Consider the following 13,560-nt stretch of genomic DNA (forward strand, 5'->3'; position numbering starts at 1 on the left):
CTCAAGGCCTTTCCAGCAGTTGTAAGTGGAGGAGTGGGGAATCATACCCCAGATAAGAGTCTGCACACTTAACCACTACACCAAACTGTCTTTAAATATGATAGGTGTGTGTGTAGGGAAAGACTCACTACTTCACCATCTGTTTGTTTAATTAATTAACCCTAAAAAAACATAAAGGCAGCTTTGGAGGACTTCACAGCCTCACCAAAAAAAAGAGAAGTGCAGTTCATATTTGGCTGTGGGGAGCAACTTTTCCTGTTGGATGTAACTTCCAGCAGATTTTTAAAATATTGGTATGTTGCTGGCTCCCCAAATGGTGTACAGCTCTGAACCTGAGCCTGAAATGACAAGTTATGATATTGAAAGAATGCATAGATACTCTTTGGGACTATAAGCCTCCATATGCTAAAATTAAACAAATTGATTTCTTGCTATATCTAATGAGATTCTCCAGTCCATTAATCAAGCATCACGTTACACTTGTTTTCTATATCATTTCTCTGATTTCCCCCTTTCCCCGGTATTCTCGCAAGTGGCTGTGAGCTATAGATTCTTTTTTTGTTTCACTTTGTACCTGACTAGACTTTACTGAAGGCAACACTAGGTATCAAGATAGCACATGCAGAGCTTTTAACAGGATTTGCGTCTTAGCGAGAATAAGAGACGATGCATACATATTTCTGTCCTAGCATTCCAAAAGATATTTTTAGAGAACATTCTAGATCGGACTCTGCAAAGTTTTTAACTGAATTACAGTCAGTCAGTAATATCACAAGAGGTAGGCCCACAAGGATTTGTGAGCAGCATCTCGTTTCTCTGTTCCCCACTCTTTCGTCTTTCTTTTTCCTGAAAGCCCCCATAGCCTCTCTCTTTGCCTGCTTTGCTCTTCCCTTCCTACTCACCAACCAACCTACCTTTATCTGCTTCACGGTCCTCAGATTTCCCTTCTTCCCTCCCTGTAGTAGACTCTACCCAGAAAAACTAGTTGTGCAATGACAGATCCTGGGCCAAGCCCAGCCTAGTTGTGTAGTGGTAAACTAACAAGGACATGCATAGATTTGCATGGGTGACATCATTATCCCCTGGGTCTCTTTCCGCGCACTATTTCCTCTTCCTCCTGGCAACCCCCATAACCATACGTTTCTCTGCATCCTTGTCTCCTTCCCACTCACCAATTAACCTACCAACTAACTCCCTCCCAAAACTCCTGCTGAATTTGTTTTTTACTTACTTTGCATATACCTTGTCTTTCTCTGCAATGGAGCCCATAGCAGCTTGCATCATTTTCCTCTCCTCCATTTTATCTTCACAACAACTCTGAGGCAGATTAAGTCAATAGAATGTGACTGGCCCAAGGTCACCCAGTGAGCTTCCATGGTAGAGTGGAGATTTGAACCTGGATCTCCCAGATCTTGGTCTGAAAGTTCAACTAGTACAGCATACTGGTTTTGTGGGATGGCTGCTGTTAAACAGTAGTAAGCAGTGAGACCTGGTTGAGTCATGCAAGTCATGTGGTAGCAAGTTGCTTGATAGTTGCTGCCAGGCCTGGTGTGAATGAATCTCCTTCAAAAGCCAAAATAGTCCCAGAAAGGGCCCTTTTACTGACAGAATCCGGCCCCTTCCCGCCCGCGCCGGCTTTAGCCGGCTTTAGGGCGGGGGCCGAGTTTGCCTCCCCGGATGGAGCGAGGCAAGACGGCCCCTTCATCCGGGGATGTTGGGGCGTGGTTGTTGGGGGCCTTATAGGCCAGACCACGCCCGCGGCCACGCACTTTGGCTGGCCGTTTTCGGGAGAAGAGCACGTCTTCCCCAGCCCCTTCAGGCGTCTGCAGGGCCTCGGGGGAAAGGCGGGGTAGCGTCGTCGGTGGGAGCGGGACTGGCGGCTGAGGTGCTTGTCGCCCCCCCCCCCTTCCCACCCTCCTCCCTCCTTTTGGCGGCCAGGAACGGCGATCGACTCACCGGCCTCAGGACGAGCTTCGCGGGAGAGCGGCGAGCGGCCGCGTCGCTACTTTCCGGCCTGCTTCTGAGGCGGCAGCAGCTGTTTCGCGCGGCGCCTGGCCGCCTCTCAGCCGGCCAGCGCGGTTTGTATCGGGGGTGATTGGGGCGGCGTGCATTCGTGCGGCGCTGTGCCGCTTGAGTTAGTGGGCGTCTTCCCCCTCCCCCGGAGGCTTTCTTGGTTGCCCCCGCACGTCCTGGCATGTAGGTGGGCGGATCTGAGCGACCCCTCCCCCCCCACATATTCCGCGGGTGGTTTGCAGGCCTGGGTCCTCTCATTCAGGGGGCTGAACCTGGGCTGGTGTACACTGCACGGTTGGGTGGGTAGAGCTGCCATTTGCGGTTCTACTGGGTGTAAAAGGGGCCTAATTTCTCTCTTGCCTTTGTACTGGGCCTGGTCTGAGACATGCCCAAGGGTCAAGGGAAGTCAAAGGGCAAGCAGCCCTTAAAGAAGGGTCAAAAGAGGCCCAACCCCAGTGGCCCCCCGGGATCGGAGGAGGAGGCCCGAACCAGGCAGGCTATTGTCGATAGCCTGGCGGCCTTGGAGAGGCATCATGGGTTGGAGCCTGGGGCTACCATCCCTCCCCGCGGGCGCAAAGCGGCTCGGTCTTCGACCAGGGCCTTCGAGCAGGAGGTCCTGGCCCGTCTTTCTTCCTTGCAGGAAATGGCAGCACTTCCGGGCCCTTCAGGCGGGTCCGGCCAGGAGCCTCCTGACGACAACTCAGATGTGGAGGAAGGTAATGCCCCTGAAGGGCCGGCCCGCCCGGGCGGTGCAGCTGGTGCTATTCCTGTCGGGGTGCCGGCCGGCGTGGAGCCTGATGGTAAGAAGGGGCGGCCAGGTGATTCCGGCGCATGGCCTTGGGGGGGTTGGAACCCTTGGTATTCATCGTACATGTCGGCCCCACCGGCCAGTTTTAGCCTGGGGTGGGCGCCTGGGCCGGCCTCGACAGCAGGTTCGTTTGGCCAAGGGCAAGTTTTGCCATGGGGCCCGACCCCGGGGGCGGGAGTGGCAGTCACCCCTCCTGCGCCTTCCGATGCTGCTGGCAAGCCTGCCCCGGTGGGCGCTTTGCCCTGGGGGAGCCAATCGGGCGGCCTGTCGCCATTAGGATGGCCGTTCCCTCAGTGGGGGAACTGGGGTTGCCCCCCGGGTGCATGGGGTACAGTCCCCTTTCACTGCCGCCCTTTTGGAGACACTGCCATGCCTTTAGGAGACCACCTGACGACGGCCACGCGGGAAAAAATCCTGCGTGGTGAGTATGTGGATGTTTTTGGCCTTCTTTATCGGGAGCTCGAAAAGAAGGACAAAGATGAACTGGACGAGAAAGATAAAGAAAAGATCAAACGCCGCAAGGTGGAAAGGAACTGGGCCAATTGGTTGCCGGGGTTCTTGATTTACGCCGGGGTCATCACGCGGGCACAACCTGCACGGGCCTCCCCGCTGTTTCAATATATTGACATAATCTATAAAGCCTATACGGACTTCTCTGGCGCTGCCTGGCAGCAGTATGACGAGGAGTTCTGCATGAGAGCGGCCTTGAACCCCGGCATCCCTTGGGACCAGATCCACCAGCAGCTTTGGCTGCAACTCATGTCGCCAGCTAAGCCTAACAGTGGCGACAGGTCGGATAGCGGCCATTTAGTCAGTAAACAGGCAATGGCGTCAGGTCCCCGCTCATCAGCGGGGCAGCCGGTTCAACCCCGGCTGGTCTGTTGGGATTTTGCTTCCCAGGCGGGGTGCACCAGAAAGCCGTGCAAATACAAGCACGAGTGCCCGTTGTGTGGCGGTGCCCACTCGTTGTCCTCCTGCAGTAAGACGAAGCCCCGGTCGGGGGGCAGGCGGTCGGCGGGCAGTGGTAACGCCCCTGGACCTGGAAAAGGGCCCCAGTCCCATCAGGGTGACGGTTCTTAGAAGTTTGCTAGCGGCTTACCCGCGAGCCCGAGACCGGGTTTATTTGTTGAATGGTTTTAGTTATGGTTTCCGCATTCCGTTTCAGGGGCCCAGGGGCCCCTGTATGTCCAGTAATTTGCAGTCCATCAAAGGGATGGAACCGGTTGTTAGAGACAAAATCCTCAAGGAATGCAGGGAGGGCCGGGTTTTAGGCCCTTTTGATACCCCTCCAGTTCCCAATCTGAGGGTATCACCGTTGGGCGTGGTGCCTAAGAAGGCCCCGGGGGAATTCCGTCTTATCCACCACCTTTCGTATCCGGAAGGAGGGTCAGTCAATGATGGCATTCCGGACTCCCTTTGCACAGTGAAATATACCTCTTTTGATCAGGCAGTCAGGATCGTCCGGAGCTGCGGGGTGGGGGCGGAAATGGCGAAATGCGACATTAAGTCGGCATTTCGCCTGTTGCCGGTACACCCGCATGACTTCGAGCTCCTGGGTTTCACTTTCGAAGGGAAGTTTTATATGGACCGGGCCCTTCCTATGGGATGTGCCATCTCGTGCTCAGCCTTTGAGCGTTTTAGCACTTTCCTCGAGTGGGCCCTACGGGCCCGATCCGGTCTGTCCACCTCGGTGCATTACCTGGACGATTTTTTGTTTGTGGGTCACCAGGGGACGGGCCAGTGCGCCCACCTGCTTCAGACCTTTATGGAGCTGACATCGGAATTGGGAGTTCCACTCGCGCACGAGAAAACGGAGGGCCCAGCGGCCATCTTGACTTTCTTGGGCATCGAGTTGGATTCTGCCCAACAGGCGTCCAGGTTGCCAGGGCAAAAAATCGACCAGTTGAAGCAGATGCTGACCACGGCTATGTGCCGGCGCAAGTTATCGCTATTGGAGCTTCAGAAACTAGTGGGCCACCTTAACTTTGCCTGTAAGGTAGTGGCCCCGGGGAGAGCATTTCTGCGGCGCTTGTGCGACGCCATGTCGGGCTTGCGCCGGCCCCATCACCAGGTCAGGATCACCCAGGGCATGAGACTGGATTTGCAGGTGTGGCTGCACTTCCTGTCCGATTTCAACGGGGTCTCTTTCTGGCGGGAGGAGCTCACGCTCGAAGCTGAGCTACAGGTTACTTCCAACGCCTCTGGGTCTATCGGTTTTGGTGTTTATTTTCGTGGCCACTGGTGCGCTGAAGCCTGGCCTGCGGAGTGGCTGGCCAGCGACCTTTGCCGGAATTTAACGTTTTTGGAATTTTTCCCGATAGTGGTAGCGCTTCGATTATGGGGACCGGCTTTAGCTAATCGTGTGGTCCACTTCTGGTGTGACAACTTAGCAGTCGTCCATGTGATCAATACGCTGTCCTCTAAATCGGCCCCGGTTATGCGCCTAGTTAGGGCGTTTGTTTTATGTTGTTTACGCTTAAATGTCTTGTTTTTGGCTAAGCACGTGCCCGGCGTGTGCAATGGAGTTGCGGATGCCCTGTCTCGTCGGCAGATGGAGCGATTCCGCCTCCTCGCACCAGAGGCCGATCTCCTGCCAGCCCGGATGCCCGCAGAAATGTGGCGGCTTGGAGACTCGAGGTCCACCGAGCAATGATGCTGGCTCTGGCGCCTTCCACCAGGAAGGCCTACCACCGCGTTGTTACCCAGTTCCAGACCTTTAGGGAGCAGGTGGGGTTGGCCATCCGTTGGCCTGTTCCGGTATCGCACCTGATGCAGTTTTGCGTGCATCTAAAAGGTAAGGGGCTAGTCGTCAAGACGATTAGGGCCAAGTTGGCAGCCCTGGCTTTTCATGGAAAGATTAACGGCTTCCCAGATAGGTCTGATGACTTCAGACTGCGCAAAATGCTGGAGGGCTGGGCGCGGGAACAGGGACCCCGAGCTGACACCCGGCACCCTTTTTCACCAGCTGTATTGAAGGGACTCAGGGCCGTTTGGCCTTCAGTTTGCTTTTCTAGTTTCGAGGCCGCGCTATTTCAGGCGGCGGCGATGACGGCATTTTTCGGGGCACTCAGAGTGAGTGAGCTGGTGGTCAGCTCCCGGAAGGACCGCTCCGAGCGGGCCCTACAAGCGGGTGATATTAAGATCCAGGGGGACAGCGTTGTCATCTCAATCCGTAAGTCAAAGACGGATCAGAGACAACGGGGCGTGTCTATCACCCTGGGACCCTGCCGTGATAGTGACATCTGCCCGGTATTGGCCCTGAAGGAATATATCGCTGTCCGTGGGGATACTCTGGGGCCACTATTCCGGCACAAGGACGGGCTGCCATTGACCAAATTCCAGTTTTGGTCTGTAACAAGCCGCGCCCTGGACAAGCTTGGCCTGGGTGGGGTACGGTTCGGGACCCATTCTTTCCGTATTGGCGCTGCATCGACGGCGGCGGCCATGGGATACCCGGTAGCTGCCATTCAAAAAGTCGGAAGGTGGAGGTCTGCGGCTTATAAAGGTTACGTGCGGCCCATTACCCACTGAGGGTGCGTTGGTAATGTTGATGGTTACAATTTGTTTATTTGTTTCAGGTGCTGTGGCGTGGGGCGAGAGGACAAGGATCTTGATCGCCGGCCACAGCATGATTTTTTGGGCCGCCCACTACGCTCGACGGTCGCCCTTTGGTTCGCAGCTGGGCCTCAGTGAGCGGGCAGTGGTGGAATGGCAAGGGCGTCGGGGTTTACGTTGGGACGGCCTCTTGCCGCTGTTGTTCCGGGGGAGGGTCGGCCCTCCGCCTCGGATTTTGTTGATTCACCTTGGGGGTAACGATTTGGGCCTGGTGCAGGGGAGGGCCCTGTCATGCCAGGCGATCGAAGACCTCCAGGTGATACGGAGCAGGTGGCCCGAGGTGCTGATTCTGTGGTCCGCCATCCTTCCGCGGCGGGTGTGGAGGGCTGCTTGGAACCCAGCCGGTGTCGAGAGGGCTCGACGCAAGGCTAATAGGGCGATGCGGAGGGCGCTCGCCGGGGGCCTTGGTATTTACCTGCCACACCCGGCCATCCGGTCGTACAAGGCGGACCTGTATCGGCAGGACGGTGTCCACCTGTCCGTAGCAGGTAATAGGGCTTTCTTGGTTGACCTCCAGCTGGGGCTTAGGCTGGCTTTAGGCCAGCGGGTGTGCCCAAGTGCCTAAGCAGAGGCTTGGCATTGTGGTGGCGGTACTGGAAGTCAGGTTTGTTTGGTGGGCACCCACGGTTTTCCCCGGTTAAGGGAGGTAGCGGGGGACGGACGGCAGCTGGGTTCAACGGCCCTCTGCGGCCCTTCCCGCTACAAGGGTCCCTCCTTTGCGTGTCGGCCCTGGGAGGGCGGCAGCGCCACTTGGAGGGGACCCCCGACCGTTGCCGGCCTGGCAGCAGCTAGTTTCACCGGGCTGCTGCTGGGGGCGGGGTGTCCCGCCCATCCCCGGGCAGGGAAGGGTTTTGGATTTCCCTTCGCCTGCCCGGGTAGTTGTTAGGTTGCCCCAGCTGTTTGTTCAATAAAGTTGCCCTGTTTATACCCATACACTGTGTTGTCTCGTTCTTCCGACTGGGGGGGCAAGCCGGCCCCTTCCCGCCCGCGCCGGCTTTAGGGCGGGGGCCGAGTTTGCCTCCCCGGATGGAGCGAGGCAAGACGGCCTCTTCATCCGGGGATGTTGGGGCGTGGTTGTTGGGGGCCTTATAGGCCAGACCACGCCCGCGGCCACGCACTTTGGCTGGCCGTTTTCGGCCCACCCTCCCGCCCTGCAATAGTACAGGCTTCTCCGGTCGCCGTTTATCGGGGCCAGGTAGGAATTTTTTCATCCCGGCTGATTGGCCTGAGCCGGGATGTTTTTCGCCTACCTTGTACTACTGCTTCGGGGTTGGGTTTATGTTAGGTAACTTTAGGGGGCGGTACTGGAAGTCAGGTTTGTTTGGTGGGCACCCATGGTTTTCCCCGGTTAAGGGAGGTAGCGGGGGACGGACGGCAGCTGGGTTCAACGGCCCTCTGCGGCCCTTCCCGCTACAAGGGTCCCTCCTTTGCGTGTCGGCCCTGGGAGGGCGGCAGCGCCACTTGGAGGGGACCCCCGACCGTTGCCGGCCTGGCAGCAGCTAGTTTCACCGGGCTGCTGCTGGGGGCGGGGTGTCCCGCCCATCCCCGGGCAGGGAAGGGTTTTGGATTTCCCTTCGCCTGCCCGGGTAGTTGTTAGGTTGCCCCAGCTGTTTGTTCAATAAAGTTGCCCTGTTTATACCCATACAGTGTGTTGTGTCGTTCTTCCGACTGGGGGGGCAAACCAGGGCTATGTATTTAACCCTGACCTGGATATCCTATGTTAGTCCAGTTTTGCCAGATCTTGGAAGCTAAGCTGGATCAGCCCTGGTTAATACCTGAATGGGGAACCACTAAGGTACTCCAGTGTTACTGTGCAGAGGCAGGCAATGGCAAATTACCTCAGAATTTTCTTCAAATCTGGAACTGTCTTGTATGGTCATTCCTCCAGTCTCTGAATTTAAGTATCCTGGGATTTTACCACACTGAGGATTTAAGGTGATATTTTAAGTATACTTAGGAGTCTCAGGATTTAAGTATCCTGAGATTTGACCATGATTTGACCAGTTGCTATGAGATTCCAAGTGATGGGTGGGGTATAATCCAATCTCCTCCTCCTCTAATGAGAGCTGGTAGGGTTTTGTGATTAATGTTAAACTAGAGCCAGAGAGACCTGCTTTAAAACTTTCACCCAGCCGTGAAGCTCCATGTGTGAACTTGGGCCACTCACTCACGTCTTGCAAGGTTGTTGTGAGAATTAAAAGGGAGAATATTCTGAACTCTTAAGAAGAAGGATGGAATTTTAAAAAATATCATATAGAGCAAAAGTTTGCTTCTATCTAAGCAAAATTCTTACATGGGTAGCATTTTAAAACTCCGCTAGCTTAAAAGTGAAGTAGTTATGTGTATCATAATTTTGGACACACTGATTTCCAGTTTGAGTCAAGTGGCACCTTTAAAACCAACAAAGTTTTATTCAAGGTATGAGCTTTTGTGTGCATGTGCATACTTCCTCAGATACATGTGTGTGCTCTTACCTTGAATAAAACTTTGTTGGTCTTAAACATGCCAGTGCACTCAAACTGTTTTACTGATTCAGACCAACATGGCTGCCCACCTGGATTTGATTTCCAGTTTGTATGCAGTTCTTGGGGGGAAAAGCCTAGCCAAACTATTAATGTCACAGAAGGTAGGAATAAGGTTAATTTTGTTTTTGTGGGTTTTACAATGATAGTATGTGGATCTATGCTTAAAGAGTTTTGATGTGTATGTGCTTGTGTCATATTGAGAACTTTAAATAAAAGAGGTACTTGTAAGTCTTTTTTTAATGCAGCAGTTCTTTCACTCTTTAGCTCAGGGACCCTTCCTTCCACAACATGGATGAGTTTCAAGATCAGCAAGATAGCTGGAGGTTTTTAAGCAATTACTTTATGAGAAATGAAGCACCGAAGACTCAGAGCTATTTGTGGCTGCTAAGAAGAGGGCAGGCTGGGGCACTTGCTTGTGTATGAAAACAGAACTGTGGGTGATATTTGTTTTTTGAGGGCAAGGAAAATAATCTCTATTCCTACTTCCGTGGTTGCCTGAGGAGCCTGGCTTTTATTCACTGTTACTCCCAGACAGTTGCTCATCATTTTATTAGTTCTGCCCTTTGCTTTTTCTCGGGAAGTGCATGAATTAGCACTGGTGGCTGATACATTTTGCGAATACTTCTGCATGATGAATCCATCTTGCTGCTTGTTTCAGGCAAATGACAGCTATGAGTGGCCAAAGTCAATCATCAAGGGCCAGGTCACACAGCAATCTATGCACCTGACGTGGTGCCTGTTTGCATGATTGCCTTGTGCGTGTAGCATAATATATCACCTGGATTCTTTACTGTAAGTACAAAATGCAGTTCTGCAACCTGATGCAAGCCTAGCAAACATTGATTGAGCCATGGTGTGGGAAACTGTGATTTTTGCATATAATACATATTCCCTAGAGAATCATCAAGATGGCGAACTATGTTAGTCAGTCTGTAGCTGTAGAAGAGAGCATCAGAAGAAGTGAGCAGTGACTTATGAAAACTCATATCCTGCCACAAATTTTGTTAGCCTTTATGGTGCTACTGGACTCTTGCTCTTTAGAGAATCAGTTCTCTGGACGTTATGCAGTCTCTGAAAGGCAGCTATATGCATTGGGGTTTGGGGTTAGCTATTAGTTTAATCATATCTACACTTTACCTAAAATTTGGGAGATTTTTCTTTTCTGTGGAATCCATGAATCAGGCTGCAATCCTAAGAATGCTTTCAGAGTAAACCCTACTGAATAAAATGGGACTGACTGCTGACCTGCTTAGGAATGTCTTCTTATGTACACAGGTGAGCTATGTAAAAGGAGTAGACTTCGGCGCATCAAGAAAATTTCCTTCTGTGGTTAATTGAATGTCTATGGTTGGTTTGCTTACAGGAAAAGGAATGTTTTGCATTAAGACATTTGGAGACTGATTGACACTAGTGGTATGTTCCTGCTAATTTTTGTAAAACCTAACATGGTTTCTAAGTCATGTGTGTGTCTTTAAAGGCAGCTATTTTAAACTAAGATGAAACTTAATTCATCACAGTGAGATGAACCTGCTTCATCCAGTTGCAGCATAATTTTTAAAAAATTATGAAACAATATATATTTATCTATGACATTTTTAATCTGCCTTTCTTCTATGATGAACTCTAGGGGGCTTACACTGAAGATTCCATCATACTGAATAGATACTGAATATTAAAACATTATAACAGAGGAACCAGCATAGACAGACATGTTCCTCAGAAATATATCTACTGAAAAGCTTTCTTAAGCTTTTAGCCTTGCACAGTTTCCAGAGCCACGCAGTGCTCAGAAAAGCTGTTCAATAGTGAGGGAGCTTCTCAGTGGATGCTCATGTATGGGAAGAGATTAACTGCGTACATGTTGGAAGAGACAGACAGCATACAAATTGCCACTTCAATTGGTGTCCAGATTGTCTTCAAAGGACAGCCCCATGTAAAATACATTATAGCAGTCCAGCATCAAGATTATCAAAGGATGGATTGGTGTGGCAAGATCAGTTGAATCTAAAAATGGAGAGCCAATCTCTGTGCAAGATAAAGCTGAAATAAAGCACTCTTTGCAACCACCCAGAATCTAACAGAGTTCTTTTAACCTTATCAAAAGTAAAGAGCATAAAACCCTCTAAGACATCAGCCTTCCTGACTAGTGTCTCCTTCATTTCATCTGGGGTTAACTTCAGCTTGTTTGTGTTCAGTCACTTGACCACAGCTGAACTCACGCACAGTTTCACTCAGTATGCTTTCAGATACTTAAGATGTCTGAAATAGATAGCTAAAATTTTAAAGTGTGGAGGCAGCAAATAAACATACAATACAGGAACACTCACCAGTATCCCTAGACTAGCTACAGCCTCTTGTTGAGTATACTTTCAGCAGTGAACCTGGGTTTGCCTTTAGTAAATATGTGAAACAACTTTAAGTCTGCAATCTCAAACATACCTTGCAAGAAGAAAAGTTTACTTCAGATTTAACTTCTTTGGGTTGGACTTCATTTAAGGAACCATTGAATCAGGTCACATCTGAACATTTACCTTGAAGATAACTTGATAGCAGGCAGTAAAGCATAGCTAGTCCCAAATTGTGGAAGAAACTAAACCAAGTGGTAATGTCAATATCCTTTGCAAGCAATCTGATGACACATGCACTATTCTCTTTTGCTATTTTAGGTCACTATCTGGTGGGCAGCTGCTCTGAGAATAACAATGGCACGATGAGGTGGAAACTAAGTTTTTCCAAGTAAGTGATACTCTCTTTTTTTAAAAAAAAGTCCCTATAGTTTGTCATTGTATTGTTGAATTTATGGAAACTGGCTGTATTTTTACGATGTTATTAAGGAGATAAAATATCAGTTCCTTTCTAACTTGCTTGTTATCTGTTCTATCTCTGTAGAAAAACTGTAATGTTTGTATTTGCTCTTAGAATTTTTTTTTGAAAGGTGTTAGTGTTGTAGTATGATGAAGCATGACTTTTGGATATTAATTTTTTAAAAAATACTTGTGTTGGCTCAACTCCATCCCCAGTCTACCTAGATGGTGTGTATAGTATCCTAGCAATATAAATATTATATGTTGATACATACTAAGCAGATCTCTTAGACTGAGAACTGGAAATTCTTGCTAAGTGCACTTCGGTTGCTGTTGGTTTCTCCTTTTGATATTTTGTGTATTAGTTAGCTAAGGGTCTTAATATTCAAAGCCCTTCTAACCTGAGTGTGCCATTGTTTTTCATCTAGAAATATTTTTAAAAAATAAAGGAGGAAGTATATATCAGCAGATATCCTCACTAGATTTATTTATCAGTAGATATCCTTAGTAGATTTGGGCTCATTTTCTGTTTTGACAATTGAATAATTGCATGTAATATAAGTAAAACACATTTTTGTGTGTTTCGTCAAGCAGGTCTGTGGAGAGGTGGCATATAAATTAAATATAGATAAAATGGAGAATATCACTAGAAAGTTGCTATGTGAGTTAAGTATTAGCCATTGTTTGAATGCAGCTCTTGTGAAATGATAGTGTTTGAAATTTTTTAAAGACGTATGTTTTACATTCTGTGGTTCTGAAGGCCCCTTCTTTTGGCTGTGTATAGACAATGGCTGCATTCAGTTGTCATAGACAGATCTCAATTTGTTTGTGATGAGTTGGAGCCAGAGGCCTTGGGTTCAGCCCTGGAGCTGAATCTAAATAGTAGAGTGACAGTTGTGGAATACTTTCCTGTATCTCCTCTGCTGCTACAGACAACTGACTCCTTTCCAATTCAGCTTCTGTAAGTGAGGGGACTCACACAGACCACATGGGGGTCAATGGGAAATGGAAACTGGCAGAAATGTCCTGCCCTCCTCTAGCCAAAAGAAGTACTGTTTTTCTAGTACGGCTACGTTGGATCCAGTACCTCAGGGCTGGTTCCAGGTTCTTTGGTGGGGGTGGGGGTCCAGGCAATGAGTGCCCCTAGGATATAGTCCAAATTGTTGGAAAACTTGTAAACAAACTGGAACATATGCCCATTGTTGGTGGTTGTGTGAAGTAATATAATTTTGGAAAGAAATCTTGTCTCACCGAAAAAAGATAACAGGGTGTGAAGTTCCTTTTTGTCCTGAAATATTGCTCTTAAATTACTGACTGCTGAGAAATAAAGAACTAATAGACACATTAATAGTAGCAGCTAGAACAACAATAGCTTCCAGGTGGAAGAATCAAAAGGCTTCATCCTTGTTATGGTTCAGCAAACTGTGAGATCAATACATTATGGAGAATATTACCAATTGTGTTAATAGAGCAATGCAGTTTCCTAAAAAATCAAATTTTGATGAAAAATGATATCCAGTACTAGAATAACTGGCAAATCATGTATATCATATGAATGGTCTCAATTGCAGGAATGGTTATAATTTGTTTGATGTATAGTCATTGTAAGGGTTGTATCAGATATTAGGATACAGAATATTTATTCTTACTGTGTAAATGTTCTTTCTTTATACATGAAATCACACTGATGTGAATGACTACTTACTAATTATTGTACAGTTACATTTCTTTGTAATAGTTTGTCACTCTATTGAATATTGTTGTTGTAAGCTTAATTGTTATTTCAATAAAGAAA

The 13,560-nt window shown here is 49.2% G+C and overlaps 1 protein-coding gene across 1 annotated transcript in view; it reads left to right on the forward strand.

The window, feature by feature from the left end:
• SULF2 (sulfatase 2) overlaps nucleotides 1–13,560 on the forward strand; it is a 448,960-nt gene that overhangs the window by 20,172 nt on the left and 415,228 nt on the right. Inside the window, exon 2 of the mRNA XM_060230836.1 lies at nucleotides 11,628–11,697. The gene's annotated coding sequence lies outside the window, so the exon portion shown is untranslated. The remainder of the gene's footprint in view (nucleotides 1–11,627; nucleotides 11,698–13,560) is intronic.

Source organism: Heteronotia binoei, chromosome 2 (assembly GCF_032191835.1).
Source record: "Heteronotia binoei isolate CCM8104 ecotype False Entrance Well chromosome 2, APGP_CSIRO_Hbin_v1, whole genome shotgun sequence".
Lineage (NCBI taxonomy): Eukaryota > Metazoa > Chordata > Lepidosauria > Squamata > Gekkonidae > Heteronotia > Heteronotia binoei.